Source organism: Miscanthus floridulus, chromosome 8 (assembly GCF_019320115.1).
Source record: "Miscanthus floridulus cultivar M001 chromosome 8, ASM1932011v1, whole genome shotgun sequence".
NCBI classification, from domain to species: domain Eukaryota; kingdom Viridiplantae; phylum Streptophyta; class Magnoliopsida; order Poales; family Poaceae; genus Miscanthus; species Miscanthus floridulus.
Window position 1 is genome coordinate 60,190,704 of NC_089587.1, and position 9,332 is coordinate 60,200,035.

Below are 9,332 nucleotides of genomic sequence, written 5' to 3' on the forward strand. Positions count from 1 at the left end.
AAGCGGTGTAAGACGGTGCAAGTGCATGAAAAAAATTCAGTTGTTCGGAGGAGCTAAAACAACCTGTTGTTGGCTAGACATATCAAAAAAATTAAACAATAGAATCCAGAGTCACTGTCTGGGAGAAAAAGCAGCAAACGGGAACAAAAAAATTATAAAATAGACACTGAGATAACATGGGATACATATACAAATTTATGCTCTTATTTTTACTATTTGATTAGAATTTCTATTCATGTTACATGGGATCCGAGAGTTCATTTTATTAGAATTAGGATTTCTACCTACCGAGGATTAGATGAATCTATTTCGATTATGATTCCTCTCACTATTCAAGTTACTTAAAGAAGCCCTAACATAATAAATCACGGAAAGAAACTTCAGAGATGAAAACTTGGGAACAAAAATAAAAAACCATTGAAACGAAACATGCGGACCGAACCTGAAAAAGAAAAAGGGAAGAAACGGACGAAAGAAAGAACGACCGAAAGAAACCGAACTGGCGAAACACAAAATGGAGTCACGGACGGAAAAAAGCAAACAGGAATAAAAAAATAATTAAACATAGAAACCAGAGTCACGGTCCCAACAAAAAGCAAACGGGAACAAAAATAAAAATAAAAATAGAAACCAAGATAAGATGAGATACGTATACAAATTTGTACCTTTATTTTTACTATTAGATTAGAATTCCTATTCATATTATATGAGACCAGAGAATTTATATGGATTAGAATTAGGATTCCTAGCTATCTATGATTTGGATGGATCTATTTTGATCCTAACTATCCAAGTTACTTAAAGAAGCCCTACAGTTGTAGGTAGAAGAACATATACAATCGGACTCCATATTGCACTAGACAAGATCTATTCTGATTCTATGGGTTATATATATAAATCCGCACGGAAGAAACTCTCCATTATCTGGTAGTTAGAGAGAGACGGACCAAAAAATGGATGGACAAAAAAAAGGCCAAAATTTTGCCTCTTTATTATTAGATATATATATAGATAGATATAGATTGATCTTGCTATCTAATTCACTTTCAAAAAATATCAATACAGAACGCAGGTAACATGGAGTTGATATCGAAATACCGTCAATAAATTGGAGCAATAATGATAACAATGCTGACATATTTATATCTTCATTAGCACCTTGCTTAATTAGTGCTTGGTGTCTTCTTGCATACGCGGCGCTGGTGGCAGCCTACGTGTCCGCACTGAGGCTGGGCCCAGGTTGCCGCGCTCGCGCCAGGGCAGAGTCAAGGGCCAGGGTCGTTTGGTGCCTGTGCTCACACTGCTGCCCAACCATTGCTAGGCGCCCGCGTCGTGGTCTCCCGCCGTGCGATGGCTTCGACAACTAACTGAATTGGTGGAGGAAAGATTTGGATTAGATCGAAAACAGAATTAAACCTTAGAATACCAAAATCATTCTTCTCATGCTGCTGGTGGCCGCTGCCACACGGTAAGGTAACTTCAATTTCATCATCAGCATGCCCCTAATGCAGAGTTCTGAAATCAGCACGTAAGCAAATTTTCTTGAGTGGGAAACTTTCAGTCCACAGAACATTCAGTGTAACGCACACACGCAGATGCAGTAAAGGACATGGGTGTGCACATGTACGCATGATAAATTGATAATCCTTGAAAGGGAACGAAGTTAGCAGACATCAATACATGTCCGACCACCTTCATGTGGGCCGACATCATGTTGCAAGGGTGATACATTTATGTGATGTTATTAAAGAATCATCTTAACCATTCTCTATATTTAAGTGCGTTCACTATTGGATTCAGGTTCTTTGCCGAGTGCCTGATGCACTCGGCAAATGCCAAATTGCACTCGGCAAAGCCTTTGCCGAGTGCGGCACTCGGCAAAGAACACACGTCAAAAAATTGATCGGCAAAGCCCTCTTTTGCCGAGTGCGGCACTCGGCAAAGAACACACGTCAAAAAATTGATCGGCAAAGCCCTCTTTTGCCGAGTGTTTTTTATCGGGCACTCGGCAAAGAAAAGCGACCATCACGGCGCCGGCCCTGTTGACAGTCTCTTTGCCGAGTGGCAACCGTGCAGGCACTCGGCAAAGATTTTTTTATTTTTTTTAAAAAAAATTCTTTGCCGAGTGCCCTCTATCCGGCCCTTGGCAAAGATGTTTTATTTTTTTTTTCTAAAATTTTTTTGCCGAGTGCCCCCTGGCCGGCGCTCGGCAAAGTTTGAATTTTTTTTAAAAAAAAATCTTTGCCGAGTGCCCTCTGGCCGGCACTCGGCAAAGTTTGAATTTTCTTTGCCGAGTGCCATGGTCATGGCACTTGGCAAAGCTGGAAAAATGGTTTTCCGAGCGCCCATTTTTCTAGCTTTGCCGAATGCAACACTCGGCAAAGCTGGAAAAATGGGCGCTCGGCTGTTATAGATGCATGGCAGGGATGTAGTGTTGTACTATTGTGGCCCAATCAAGTAGGAAAACTTTAATCATTCTGTTAGCAGTAGGTTGAATTAATAGCATTCAGCAAGATGGACCATCAATACATACATTCTGGAATAATACAACAACAATGGCTCAATGAAGAGCTAAATAACATGTACAGGCTTATATTTAGGGGAGCAAGTATGGTTATCACCATGTTTCCAGTTTGGAAAGATTGCCAACTTCTGGGGGTATTAAACCATTCAAGTTGTTATTACTTAAATCCCTACAAAATGAAATAGGAGGCGACTTACAATCATATTGAAATTCCTATTCTCACAAGAGAATGCATAGAACCATATTGACAATCAAGGGTAAGGGGAAAAAACAGGGTTATAATAAAGCTGGTAGAGCTTAAAAATGGTAGCCTTAGGTCCAAAACAAGTGTTATAATTGAAAGTGCATTTGATCAGCAAATACTTGTCAGTTTGGTTGTCCGAGGCAACACTTTCCACGAAATAGCCCTACTCATTGCTTCTCAGTAGAATGGCAGTGGTGTTATACTGTTCGAGAATCTATGGTACAATTCGTAGGAGCAAAGTATGTTGCTCCAATAGAGCTAAAATGACAACTACAATAGGATAGGAGGGAGTCATGGTAGACAAGCTTTCTGTCATGTATACTAACAGTTTGGTAGGATGAGATCAGATAGTTTTTCAATTAGATGCTATGTACTACATGGATATCTGAGATACCAAAATACTAAAAAGTACCAAAGCTAACAATGACCATAGGTACATTCATGTCTGGTATATTCCTCTGGGCAGTAGAACACTGGATGTTAGCACAAGTCCATATTTTCATGAAAATCTTAGTTATAGGCCTACTCTTTTTAAGTAAACTCGGATATATTCTTAAGTAGTTTGTCGTGGTGCAATTTCAAGCTGCAGAGAGAGTAGTCATTACTTCAAGAAACCATTTTAATCTAACATCAAGCTCCCTAAAGCATTTGCAATTGTACAGCATGAACCATCGATTCAAAAACTCACCGAGAGACGAGCTCCGTCAAATTGAAGAGAGCCAGCGGGATTCGGCACATAGGCATCAGCATCAAATGGGAGAAAGAGTGAAGACGATGCACAGGCCCGTGATTCGGCACCGGCTGATGGCGGGGCAATTGCAGTCGATAGACGTGTTTATTTCGAACGACCCGGACCAGACGTGCTTCATGCACGGGTCCTCTGCCGCCGCCTCCCCCTCCAGTCGCCACTGCCGGAACACAGCGTGCAGGGCATCCGCTGCAGGAACACGAGATCCACGAGTTACTAGCTGCCAACTTTCTCCTCGCCATTACACAACCTCAGACACCATAGAAGGAGCGAGAAATCGATACCGTCGGAGGGATCGGTGGGCGGGAAGGGCTGTTGGCCCTGCGCCGCGTCCAGGGTGAGGAGCGCGAGGACGAGGAGAAAGCCGGCGACAAGAGTGGAGGCGGAACGAGCCATGGGGGCCGGCGTGGGGCGCGGCGGCCGCAGGCGAGAGTTGACTTGTGCGCGCAGGAGGGGGCTCCTAGCGGCGGCGCTGGCGCGGTCAGCTGCCTGCGTGCGATTGTGCGTGTGCGCGCGTCGTCGTGCAGTTATACAGTATAGCAGCTTTGCCGAGTGTCCTAGATCTGACATTCGACAAAGCAGTGTTTGCCGAGTGTTCTAGATCTGACACTCGGCAAATGATTTTTTACTTTTTATTTATTTTTTGCCAAGTGTCCTAGATCTGACACTCGGCAAAGTTTTTTTTTATTTTTTTCTTCTGCTTCTTTTCTAGAAAAAAAATATTTCTTTGCCGAGTGTTTTTTTTACACTCGGCAAACCCCCTCTTTGCCGAGTGTTTTTTTGACACTCGGCAAACCAACCTTTTTGCCGAGTGTCTTCTCCTGACACTCGGCAAAGAGGCTCCTTTGCCGAGTGTCATTTTTTGACACTCGGCAAACCATATTTTTTTTCACTTTTGACCTCCAAACTTTTTTTACAGTCCTCATACAATACCTGGTACTCCTTGTTCCAATGTGGCACATTTCTCAGACTTTTTCTATATTTCTTTAATTTATTTCATTTAATTGAATTTTCTTGGATAATTCAAATTATAACCGCTAGTCATTCGAATAATGAAAAAAATGAATGGGAAAATGATATTCATGTTATTTAGTATAATGTAAGGCCGTACCCCGGAACAGACCACCAATTTCGAACATCTTCTTCACGAAACATGACCACAAACTTGCGGTCGAGTTGTTTTTAAATTCTATAAAAAGCAAACGAAGTCCGAAAATCATGAAACTTATCGAGATGTCACGATATCATATGTGGAGGCTGTGATAAAAAAATTGAGGAGATTTCACGCAAGTTTGTCATGTACGATGCTTACCACCTTGTCGGCCTCTTCATGAAATCATGAAACTTCTTCGGAGATTCTTCGGTTTGCAAGCATCGTACGTGACAACATGCACGAAATCTTCTAAAATTTTTATCATAGCCTCCACATACGATATCACGACATCTCAACAAGTTTCATTATTTTTGGACTTCGTTTGCTTTTTATAGAATTTAAAAACACTTCGCACGCGAGTTCGCGGTCATGTTTCGTGAACAAGATGTTTGAAATTTCGGGTCCGTTCCTGGATACGGCCTCACACTACACTCAGTAACATGACTATCATTTTTTGAATCGTTAAATTCCATTATTCGTACCACGTGCAGTTCAAATTTATATTTTTCGAAAAAATTCAAGTAAACGAAATATATCAAAAAGCCACAAAAAATCCACAAATTCTAACGAGGAGTTTCTGGTACATTAAAAGGGCTGCACAAAAAATTTGGAGGCAAAAAAAAACTTTGCCGAGTGCCAAGAATAAGACGCTCGGCAAAGAGGGTTTTTGAATTTTTTTAGAAATTTCCTCTTTGCGGAGTGCCTTCACAGGGGCACTCGGCAAAGGTATTTCAAAAAAAATATATTTTTTAATTCCTTTCTTTGCCGAGTGCCTAAGCTGTTAGGCACTCGGCAAAGACATTTCAAAAAAAAATTGAATATTTGCTGAGCGCCGTGTCAGGGGCACTCGGCAAAGTATTTTCCAAAAAAAAACTTTGTCGAGTGCTTAACAGCAGGCACTCGGCAAAGAAGGACGTGGCCGAACACCGTTACGCCGGACAGCCTATGCCGAGTGTCGCTATTTTGCCGAGAGCCTGGCACTTGACAAAGAAGTCATTTGCCGAGTACCCTTTTTTGCCAAGTGCCCGGCACTCGGTAAAGAATTCTTTGCCGAGTGCAATTCTTTGCCGAGTGCGGCACTCGGCAAAGAAGGCCTTTGCCGAGTGCCCGATTTTTGACACTCGGCAAAGGCCCTGTTTCCAGTAGTGGTTGCCCGCCGAAAGAAGGGGATCATCATCGCCACCACCAGCTAAGACCGGCACTGCTGAGTGTGGCCATGATGCACTCTATTCCCATCATTACTGCATCAAAGAAAGACACTTTGATCAGCAAAGGTAAGGTGAACCTAAGATGGTTAGAAACAAAAGAGATAAGCATATACAAATGCTTACTGTTAAGCTACCAAGGCAGCCAGGAAACATTAATATAGTTAGCGTCTGTGTTTGATGCAATGATTTGCATGGCATGTTAGTTGGAGACTGGGTACAACTCATTATCGCATTCATATTGTTCCAAACCAAATCAGTGAAATGATACAACGATTTGCATGTTGTGTTAATTGCAGATAGGGTACTGCACTACTGCTCACCTGCATTTGCCACACCATTGTACCAACACTAAATCACCCATCTTCAACACGTCAGCCACTACAGTACAGAAGGCTGTAGACAGTTAGTTGGAATAATCAAAATGCATTAAAATGGAGCAGCTCGAACCAAAGAGCTAACAAATTTTTTAGGCATATCCAATTCCAAATAAAAGGTTTAGTTAACACACAAGAGGCAAACATCACCACAAGCAAGATCTTAAATGTACGCAAGTAATTTGTTCATATTATTACAGTATAAGAACTTACTTTAGTATAGGTAGATAGATACATAACATCTTCAGCTAGTCAGTGAGTAAACTGAAAGTACTATCAAGAAAGGCTAACTGAACTCATTTACGTCATCAAGGTACTAAAGATCAAATTACCCAATCAAAGCTTGGAAACGCATGAAACATCAACTCCTACTGTATTCACGCATGTTCACAAACTTCAATTGAATCAGGTGTTTAACAAATTTGAGCAATCCCTCCCATAGAAAAATTAAATCAGGTATAAATTGTAACCATAAATAAAATAATAGCACCATAACGCTAGAACATAGCATCGATTGCATGAATTCCATAACCTGCATTAAATATGATTAGCGGCGGCATGTGGTAAATAGCGTCCTCGCTACGGTTAACAGGATCATCGCACTAGTTCCCAGATCATGGAAGGCACACGCATCAAACGTGAACAATTACCCTAAATTCCCAACAGTCAAAACATTGCAATACCAAGATTCCGATACACAAGCATGAACTCAGGGCAAAAACGAAAGGGGCGGTTGGACTCAAGATGAAGAGCGCGAGCGTGCCTTCGGGCCGCCGCCTCTTCCCGTCGGGGTGTAGCGCGGGCGCACCTTCGGACCTGTAGAGGGACCAAGGTTATCATGGTCGCCCTTCGCGTCGACATAGTAATCCTTGGTCGGCTCCCAGGTACGACCCCCCACATCATAGGAGCTCCTTCTATCTCCTCTATTTCCTCTCCTCCGTGACCCCTCTCCTCATCGGAGGACCGCGGCGAAGGCACCAGCTCGTACTTCGCAGGAGCAGGCTGCAGGGGCGTGTCCTCATCGGACGAGGGGCTCAGCAGCAGCCGGAGCGACGAGAAGGTGGTGGCCGGGATGTTCAGGGAGGAGGCATCCAAGGAGAAGCTAGGCCCGGAGGGCAAGCCACAGGACGGTGGTTGCGGTGGCCAGGCGCTGGTGAAGATCGGGGTTAGGGGAGGAGACCGGCAGACCGCATGGGACCAGGGGAAATCTTGCGGGGAGCGGAAATAGGGAGCACGCGGCACTTGGGAAGGAGATCGTGTGGGGAGCTGATTGGGAACGCGACTTCTTTTTTCGAAGGGAGCATTCGTGCGGGCGAGTTTTTTTTTTTTTGGAGTCACGCGCGCGAGGGAGGGACCGCGCGATTAGGGGAGGCCGTGGGATCACACAGGCAGACCGACGACCAGAAGTTTGATTGTCGCATCAAAATGGTGTCCATACTCGTTAGTCTTTTTAGATGTGATATGAGAGACATTCAAGAAAGAAGAACAAGGATTAGTATATATCAATAAGCTGCAACATCGATCGGCAACAGAGTAGACCGTATACAACAAAAGATCGTCCGAGGGAGAGAAAAAAAAAAGACAGGAGATTTGATCTGGTCTAGAGGAAGGACCCACCTTTGATGGCGTGGCAACATTTTTTTTTACCTAAAGATAGGACAACTGTTGGAGAAAGAGAAGTTTGTTGTATAAATTTTTTTAACAAGGAACTAAGAGCATCTTGGTTGTGGGATCACTAGGGATGGGTTGAACCCAACCCTGATTTTTGGGATGGGGTGAACCTAGTTCTGTGTTTGGTTTAGGAGGTTAGGTTGAACCCGGTTCTGTATTTCGTTGTATAGGTTTTGTATGAGTAGGATAAGTCACTGACTGGTGGGGCCCGCGTGACAGCCTCTCACCTTCTTCTCCTACCTCGTGCTGCTCGTGCTCTGCTCGCTCTCTCCGAGGCCGCGCGCTGCTCCCTCTCTTCGAGGCCGCAAGCCGGCCGCGCGCTGCTCCCTGGCCACGCCCCTGCCGCTCCCTGGCCACGCCACCGTAGGTCCCCTGGTCGTGCGCCGCTTCCGCTCTCCAAGGCCACACGCCGGACGCGCGCCGCAGCAGCTCCCCCTGGCCGCGTCGCCACCGCTCCCCTGGCCGCACGTCGCTTCCGCTCTCCGAGGCCGCATGCCGGCCGCGCACCGCTGCTCTCCTGGCCGCGGTGCTGCTCGGCCTTGCCACGAGCTCCACGGACGGACGCTAGACACGCGACTGGGTCGAACTCCGTCCACTCGTTTCCATGGAACCGGATGAACCCGGATCTGAGGGGAATATGGGGTGAACCCAACCCCCACCTCTCCAAGCCAAACACTCTTAAAAATGGGTCCAATCCAACCCAAAACCAGTCCACTCCTCCAACCAAACCCAGTTCTAAAACCCACTCCCAATATTGATTTTTTTAGCAAGAATGAAAAAAAGAGTAAACTACATTCATCATACAATAACTTGTTAGCTGGGTGTGGATTAATCTAACAAATTATAAACTGCTTAAGTAGATATAATAACTTGGCATATTAGTGTATGTATGATACAAACACTACTAGTGCGACAAAATATGTACTCACCTATTATATGCTAGGGTTAATAGCGGGTTTACGACGCATGCATTTTGCGTGGTGGAATTGTTTAAGATGGCTTTGGCAACAATAAGATGGGCATCGCAAAAAGTAGATGCTCCACAACATCAATCACCTAAGGGCAGTAGCGATGCAGAGGGAATTGTTATCTCGCAAATGACAATATAAAATAGCTAATTGTGTGACCATACCCATGACTTCAACCTTGCAACTTTTACTTTGAAAAATGCATTTTACTCTTGTTTTCAGCGAGGAGAGAAAGAAGCATGCCCTACCTAGAACCAACGTCCCATAATAAACCAAAATTCTCCATCAATTTTAAATTTAGTCATTCTTATTTTTCTAGGTATATAATTTTTATGACGCATCTAGATACTCTCGAGAGCTATTCTCGTTCTATCTTTGGTTAGCAAAAAAAAAATCCAAAATAGAGGAACGACTATATTCGGATCAATTAAAGAAATTGATG